Below are 9,467 nucleotides of genomic sequence, written 5' to 3'. Positions count from 1 at the left end.
GTCTCCCGACGAACAAACGTGTTGGTTATTTTTATTGTGTCACCTAGTGATTTTGCAAGATGGCAGATGTTTCTTCAGTATGACAAACGTCAAACACCGTATATTTTGAGGTTATGAATAATGACGCAAGGGATGAATTGACATTATGCACCCAACAAGTTCGAATTTGAGACTTTCGAAATTTTAAACTTAAATTCTCCGTGAGAAGTAGCTTTCTGGTTAGTTTTGAGAGTGACATATCGTTGTTGACTTGAGCGCTCCCAAATTAATTTGTACACTAGCGAAGCACTTACCTATGTGGCCGAAGCCTAATGGATTATAATGATAAACTCTATTTTTGGTAATGGTGCCACAGGTGACCGCATGACTTTTTATAACTTTCTTTTTAGATCAAACCAAACCTAACCTAACCTAACTTAACCTTAGTATGTGATAATGTTCTATTGAAATGTATGAAAATATCAAACTTTCAATTAACGATTATTGGATCGAAAAGCATCTGCGCCGACAGAAAAAGGTATAAAATAATAATTGTATCTTCTTCTTCTTCTTCTTCTTCTTCCACCCTATCACGTCCGAACATTGGGGAATAGGGCAAGCACAAGTTGGCGCCACTTCCCTCGGTCCATCGCCAACTCCTGCGCCTCCCGCCATGTCAGACCTGCAGCACGTAGGTCGCTTTTGTAGCACCGCTGCAGGGTGAGGGAGGGCCGGCCACGGCGACGGAACCCTTGAGACTGTGCCACAAGGGTACGAAGTGCCGCATTCTTTGGCGGCATCCGGAATACGTGTCCCAGCCACGTAAAATTGGCCGCGTAAAATAAATTGTATACATGGGATAAACTGTATCCGCCAAAAAAAATGATAAATAGTCATGCGGTCATCTGCGGCACTATAACTATTTTGTTTCATAAGATTTTATGAGAAAATTATACCATTTTTTCAATATTATAATTTGAATAGTTTGGGCACCTTTGAAATATTTGTAGGTGGGTAAATTGGGAGTAAGAAGACTGTCGTGATCGAATTAATGGAGGAATCTTAGGTGTCTAGATAATATAATGGAGGTGTCAACGAACACAATGAAATCAAACCACCATAACTGTCATCGGTAACGTCACACAGACCGGTCTCGTATCTATTGCCGTAGCTCTCCGTAGAGGGTCCCCCGAGCGTTAGGCGCCGAGAAAATCGATGCCCTCCGTCTGCGCATGTCATGGGAACGTTCCTTGCCGAGTCAGTCATTCTCTGAACAGCTGGAAGTCAAACCGCTGGGAGTGAGGTCTTCAGCTTCTCCCAAATAAACGAATTACTAGTCCACGCCGGTGTGTTTTAACAAGTGCATCGAGTTGACAGTGAAATAATGCTCTAAATAGGCCCATGGTGAACCCGTGAAAGGTAAATAACAACCATACTATAACTTTTTCAAAAACATTCACAGCGTCACAAGCTTTCGTGTTTTCATACCCTATGGGTACCTGTTACGCAAAAGGTCACATCGATGCAGTGCCGTGACATATGTTAGCCCAATTAACACTATTCGAACAATACAAATCTATTTATAATCATCCATAAACAGACATTCAATATTGTAGAGATAAAAATTAAAATAACCACGACATTTCACCGTGTGGTATCGCCCAAAAACATGCGTGAATATATATATATATATATCTCCACGATAATTTTGATAATTTTCTTTGAAGATTGTCACGAATTAGTTAATCGTATAGTAAGATTGATTGTTGTTGCGATAAAACAAAAGGATGTTTATAATAACAAACAATTAACGTCTCCAAACGATATGCGCGCATTGGTCGGCGGCGATTTTTTCACTACAAATTTTTCGTGTGACGCCGAAGGTCGTCTACAGGTTGTTTTCAACCTTTGTCAAGCAATTATTAGCTTCCACAACCTTTATATCCCAGAGTTTCATTAGTTGTATGATTACGTCACATAACATGAGCTAGGTATACGTAATTAATTACTAATTACGGCCAGAAGTCGCAACGTTTTCCCCTTTCGTGTTTCGTTAGTTCCACCCTAAAATAATAATTATTTATAAATCTGCATATCCCGTGCTCATTCTAAACTGACTTTTCAATAATGATAGCAATTACAATAATTATATACCGGCATACTATGCAATATTACGTTTCATAATAGTAAAATATTACACATTGGAACGAAATACAAACTAACCAAAGACACAATCAATTTTTTTAGGGAATGGGACAACTGGACGCCAGGACAATTGGACGCCGCACTGTCGTAGACACGTAAACAGAACGTAGACGAGGATTTTTAATCAGTTTCTATCTACTATTTAATTTATTTTAGTCTTAACGTAATGTTTTTTTTATTGCGGATTAAGAATTACCATGCCTAAGGCTTTATATAAAAATAAAAAAAACTCTTTTTTCGTTGGAACTTAAACATATGCACGATTAAATCATTATTTACATGTGCATATTTAAATTCTCACCAACTATTAAATCATAATATAATAATTTTATTATAAATAATAATATTAAATATTTTTTTTAAAGTACGTACCTATAAGTACCTAACGTCTATTTATTTTCGAATTGCGTGGCGTCCAGTTGTCCCGGCGCCAAATCGTCCTAGACCCTTTTTTATTATTAATTTTATTCTTTTTCGTTTGCGACACCATATTCCGGGTGAAATTTGGCCGCCACAAGCAAATTCTTCCATTCTTCAGTTGACGACTCCCAACGATCGCAAGTATTTCCGTATGGTATCAAGCCACCGAAGTTGTGATCTTCCCGTACACCATTTCTCTTCTCCTCCACTAAACCATACATGTCATGGTGTTGGCATGTCGTAGGCGTTGGATTCTGATACATCTGACGACGTCGAGAGCTTATAGAGCTGATGATTGTAGCGACGTCATCAGATGCCATCCTTGCACGATTCTACGATCGAAAATTCTTGTATTTGCTGAGCTTTTAGTAATAAAATCATAAAATATTTTATTCAATAACACCCATTTAATTGTTACTATAAATAAATATGTTTTATTTAATATTTTACAAAAATGATATTGAATTTTATTTAATTGAAATTATTTTGTCAAAACTGTTTATTTTTAACATAATTTATTTAATATCACCGTTTCCAGCTTTTTATATACCGATTATAATACAAAGATGTAACAATTGTAATATTTCTTAAACAAGTATATTTCACTGAACATTCTGTCGTGCTCAATCTTTCAAAATTATAGTATTTTTTGCATATTTGAAATAAAATTATAGTATAACTTGCTATTTAAAAATTTTGTCGGAAACCCAATCACAGTTTTGTACTAATATCTGATAATTATAGTGTGTTAAGTATCACTGTAATTGAATTTGTATTGTAAATAAGTAGGTATGTATCTATGATAACTATTCATTGAATTTTATTTAAAACGGTGTAGATTAGGGGTTGCATGCCTGGCTCCATTAGAGTACCAAGGCTCGATCTCATTCTTATATTGTAGAATTTATTGTCACTAAATATGTATTTCTATCCAGGCATGAACCCAAGGGGCTGTGGGACTGGCTGGCCATATATAATTATACTTGGCAAAGCCAGGGCTCGAAATGGACCGGAGCGCACCGGAGCGCCGTTCCGGTTCGTGGAATCTGTAAAGTTATCGCTCCGTCTCGTGGTTAAAATATTTTGACCGTCTGAGCTGGATATGCCATATAACAAAAAATTTAGCACATTTATGTTTATAAAATAGGTACCCATAAAATTTGATAACCATGTTAATATCCTCAGAAAAATTTCGAGCGCTCCGGTTCGTAAACTTTTCCATTTCGAGCGCTGTAGTAAAGCATCCATACTATGGAGATTCGTACGCTCGTCTTATAGTCAACATGGAGACATAGGTAGTATAGATAGTAGTAGGCAAACTTATTGAGAGTGATACCAGATTGAAGAGACTGGAAATGGTTAACAGGAAAATGGAAGAACATCCAAAATCTTGAAATAGCCGTGTATGCATTTTCTAATTTATTTATAGAAGCCCATTTGCGTTGTGAAATAAGAAAGAATTTTGTTTTCTTCAGATATTCAAATCCACTACCAATGCATACAAATTTGGAGTTCCAATATGATTTCCACATTAAAACCAGTAATTACTTTTAAGTATTACTTTGGTAATGATGCAAATCTAATTGGTCGACATTGGCATTTAAAGGATTTTTATCATATTAATCAAGCTAGGATCGCATTACTATTCACGCATTTGAGAAATCTTCACAGAGAAGATTACCTCAGGCTTAACACACCATACCACGAAATAATAAACGTTAAGCATTATTATTTGGCCGATAGTTTTGAAAATACGGTAATTTTATTTTTACATTCAGTACCCATCGGTAGCGAAGGGTGAAGGTAGCGGTTAAGATCCGACATAAATAGTACACACTAAACATTGTCAGTCAAACGTATTTGTTTTCATTGAAATAAGACCACAATTAGTAGATGGTGCTGGTAAACTTTTAAAATTCTATTAAACCCTGCCAAAACCAAACCGCAATACTTTATGTATGCTATGGAGGATCCGACAAAAGAAGTGCACACTTTTTCAGTCATACGGATTAGTTTTCGTTGAACTAAGAATACATATTACAGATAGTGTTTGTTAGTTTTTTTTAATTCATTAACCTCTGCCTATACCAAACTATAATCGATAAAAATATTATTCTCACTATAAAATATCTAAAATGGTGTATGGTTTAATGGCATGATTTTAGATATTTTATGAATAAACGAATATTTTTTTACTATAATCTACTATGGCTTGGAATAGGCAGGGTTTAATTGAATTATAAAAACTAACAAACACTATCTACTCATTGTAGTCTTAATTCAATGAGAATAAATACGTTTGACTTATAAAGTTTAGTGTGCTCTATTTATGTCGGATCTTAACAGCCTACATCCACCCTTCGCCACTGGTACATATATGTGAAGACCCGCACGCGTGTTCCAATATGACTCGCGAGCCGAGGTTTGCCGACTCCTCAATCTTCTCAGACAGTTAAGGCAGTAGGTACGTAGAAGCCCGAATTTTTCACAGATTTGTACGCCCATTTTCTCAAATTTCGTGCATGAGAATAAACGAATTGTGTAATAAAAATGCAGCAGTAGTTATGTAGCCAGGATTTTTACATTTTTTGTGTTATTTTTTACTCTATAATTGTGAGAAATACTTTTTTTTTAAGATTTTGGTTATTCATGAGAAGTCAGATTTTCCTGTTGGTACTCTAAGTGTGCCCGGCAGAAGGATCTTCGATGTCTCTGGATATACCTACCTGTTTTATAATACTACTGATATAGGTAACTAATTAAACTACTATCGTAATTAATAATACATTATTTTTATAAGTACAAAGAAGTATTGTCTCGCTGTCGTAGAAAAACTAGACTCACCCCTGACTAGAACCTCTCAAATTATAAATATTATGCAAAATTATGAAAAGATAGTCATTCATATTCATACACAATAATTATATACAAATCATAACATAAACCCCACTCAAAAGCTTACAGAACAGTGTCGCAAGGATTTAATCTTTATTGTTACCATACATTCCAATGCACACTCTCAGTAACGTCAGATTAATATTTTAATAATAATATGAATTTAAAAATGATTACCTAATCGATGTTTTGACTCATTAACTGAAATACAAATAAAATCACTGTACAATTTTAATTATAAGTTTAATGTTTTGTTATGATGGATATACTTCGTTGACATACAATGAAAATTCACCAGGTGGTTAAAAATACGGGTTTGGCTTAATAATGAAGTGATATTGATCAGTGAACTCTCGAGCATCTGCTAAAGTAGGTGGCTAAACCACACATTTCCGAAACACTGATAGGTGCGTATTATACCCCGTTTACACGTGCATGGATTTACTACTGACAGTACGTATTATCGCGGCCATAACAAGAAAATGCCCGTGTAAACACGTACTGTCATGCAAGTTGCCGGAAAAAAAACGAACTACACCACGTAAAGACTCATTTTGAGATTAACCGAATTGTCTGTCAAATAGTACAATAAAATGAAAACATCACGCCCCGCTTACTCTTGAAGAATGACACTGGAGAGACAGTCAGCACTTTTGCGTGTAAACAGTTATTGTCACGATAGTTTAAAATACTCAATATTACTGCAAATAAATCCATGCACGTGTACAGGCGGTATTATGTTTGAAAAAATAAATTAGTAGACCATTCTCACTCATGCAAGAAAGGATATAACATTTCTGTATGTAAGTCAGTTAAACATATAATATTTATAATTAAGTACAGATCGCTTATCCATAAATATGATATAACTGATTGTATTAAGTATTAAGTATAACCGAAAAATAGCTGTTTAAAAAAATGTATGACACTGTTGTAAAATAGAATTCTACCACGCTATCTCAATTACATATAAACCTCAAAAGTCAATCATTTAACGGCCCACGTGCTCGTCGTAGGTCGAAATTGAGTTTTTATTGTATTTTCAAACCATGATCCTGGACACTCCTTAAACGTTGTAGATAATCTATTTATATAATTTTGAAGCCTTATTATCTTTTATAGATATTTTAAACATTTGATGAATGCATAAAGTATTTTTATTACATAAAATAGTATTCTTTTAAACCTCTCGCTATAATGTTTCAGAATATAGTTATAATTCGGTACATAACTATGCAGTGGTGTAAAGATTTTTTACATTTATTAATTTTTAAACGCATTTATACAACCATTAGTATAATTTATTACGAGATAATTTTTGTAAAATATTCACGATAAAAAATTATATTGATAATCTCTGTGATCCCAAATTTGACAAGAATTAGGCATTTTATTATTCAAAAAATCGGCAAGATTAACACATTTGAAGATGATTCTAAAGATATTTATTATAAGCTATGTCTTTGACCATTCAAGTGTGATAAACATCTTATGAATAATGATTGCTTTATAATAATTATTGACCTAAGAATAAGGTAGTGTTTTTTTGAAATACGCCATTTCTTTTGTCATTCCCCAGTGGTTAAGCTACAACATACGACCGTAGCCATAAATTGACAAACTATAATTAAAGTAGGGAGTAAAATTATGTTAACGCGCGTGTTTGAACATGTACCTAACCTAATTTTTTTTTATTTTTTTTAAACGGTACATGTTCAAACACGCGCGTCAATATCATTTTACTTCCTACTTTAATTATAGTTTGTCAATTTATGGCTACGGTCGTATGTTGTAGCTTAACCACTGGGGAATGACAAAAGAAATGGCGTATTTCAAAAAAACACTACCTTATTCTTAGGTCAATAATTATTATAAAGCAATCATTATTCATAAGATGTTTATCACACTTGAATGGTCAAAGACATAGCTTATAATAAGTATCTTTAGAATTATCTTCAAATGTGTTAATCTTGCCGATTTTTTGAATAATAAAATGCCTAATTCTTGTCAAATTTGGGATCACAGAGATTATCAATATAATTTTTTATCGTGAATATTTTACAAAAATTATCTCGTAATAAATTATACTAATGGTTTTATAAATGCGTTTAAAAATTAATAAATGTAAAAAATCTTAACAACACTGCACAGTTATGTACCGAAATATGACTATATTCTAAAACATTAGAGCGAGAGGTTTAAAAGAATACTATTTTATGTAATAAAAATACTTTATGCAGTCATCAAATGTTTAAAATAACTATAAAAGATAATAAGGCTTAAAAATTATATAAATAGATTATCTACAACGTTTAAGGAGTGTCCAGGATCATGGTTTGAAAATACAATAAAAACTCAATTTTGACCTTCGACGAGCATGTCCCCCCTTAAGTAGTATCTAGTATTTTTGGCATAACTTTTTCTATTTCAAGCTCAGGATTTATTGAATAATATTGAAATAATCGAGTAAAACAATGTAGAGAAACTGAAATCATTGACCCATTTTTATTAGTGAAAAATGAACAAATGTTTTCATGTTTTGGTCAAATTCTACGAATTTCTATAATGGCGTGCTTGTAAAACATTTTGAAAAATTAGCCACCCACCCATTCTAAAATATCCCTCAAATTAAAGTCAGTTGATTAGTGATTAGTTTGGTCACGTTTGGTTAATTCGTTTACCCACCTGTTTGATATCGAGTCAGGTTAAAAAGTGTGACGCCATCGACTTGGGAAGCCGACATATGGAATGAAAAAAATCAATACAGGATACAGAGTACAAACGAACTTATATGTAGGCACAAACACTGCACTAAGAAAGTAGGTATAAAACGTTATATTAAAACAGTCATATTATCAGACAACGTCAGCGAATCGGTGATTATTTTGCGTCTAAAATCTAATATAAATTATAATCCGGGTAGGTTATTTGCACCATATTACTCTCAAGCATCTGAACATAATATAGCAAGCACAAAGTCGCGTCCCACGTCTTTTAACATTCCAGTCTTGCAGCACGTAGGTCGTTCACACAGCATTGTTACCGTATGACAAATTTCAGGAATATATCACAACTGAGAATGAGAAAATTAATGTCAAAGCACGTCATTGTGAGAACCGTCAAAAGCTCTCCACGAACTTGAAAGTCCACGAACTTGAAAGTCCACGAACTTGTAAGTCCACGAACTTGAAAGTCCACGAACCAGCAGAAATGTATAAGTTTTTTTTTTAAGAATAAAGTGTGACGTCAGTAAATCAATATGTTTGTATATATTATTATGATTTAATCGAATAAAATAAATGAAACATTAAACAAGCTTTTAGTTTATTTTTATGACAATGAAATATTATGAAACATTGGAGTAAAGTAACCCTAGTTTACGGTAGTTAATAATCACTATGACATTACAGAATTCAAATTAATTATTGACTTTTCCCGCCATAAATAATATGTAATTTCAACGCAATATGGATTACAATGATATTATATTCTTTTTTGAAATTTTGTCAGTCAATTAAATGAGTGGATTTTTCTTGTTATCCATTTCTGAATAATGAATTATTCAACCATGTAGTGAACAAAGGGGTGACAAAAATCCTTGAATTAATAATACAAAATAACTTTCCGTGAACCAACTTACTATGGCACCATCTCTCCAGTCTCCTGGGGTCACTGCTGCCTCTCCCCCGTCTCGCATTGAACGTGACACAAAGCTAGAAATGTGGCACTTAGTCCGAAGGGTACGAATTTATTTATAATACGATGTGTTATTTATTAATTATTCTCGTATGGAATATGAATAATAGTTTATATAACATGTTCTCAAACTTATTTCGACGACCGCCCACTTTGAGATTCAAACAAAATCTAGTGCCCACCATATTTTTTACAGTACCATCTTTTGCGTATCTTAAAAACAGTTATTGCAAATATAATTTTTAAACATGCATTATTATATGGATAGGATA

The 9,467-nt window shown here is 33.5% G+C and overlaps 1 protein-coding gene across 4 annotated transcripts in view; it reads left to right on the top strand.

Moving 5' to 3' along the window:
• The first annotated feature begins 1,239 nt into the window (after positions 1 to 1,239).
• Positions 1,240 to 9,467, top strand: part of IA-2 (tyrosine phosphatase IA-2) — a 154,679-nt gene continuing 146,451 nt past the window's right edge. For all 4 annotated transcript variants that reach the window (XM_085957876.1, XM_085957874.1, XM_085957875.1 and 1 more), the window contains exon 1: positions 1,240 to 1,398. The gene's annotated coding sequence lies outside the window, so the exon portion shown is untranslated. The remainder of the gene's footprint in view (positions 1,399 to 9,467) is intronic.

Source organism: Rhyacophila brunnea, unplaced genomic scaffold (genome assembly GCF_057557595.1).
Source record: "Rhyacophila brunnea isolate RB1 unplaced genomic scaffold, BYU_Rbru_1.0 scaffold_7, whole genome shotgun sequence".
NCBI lineage: Eukaryota > Metazoa > Arthropoda > Insecta > Trichoptera > Rhyacophilidae > Rhyacophila > Rhyacophila brunnea.
This window is presented reverse-complemented; position numbering and strand designations above follow the sequence as displayed.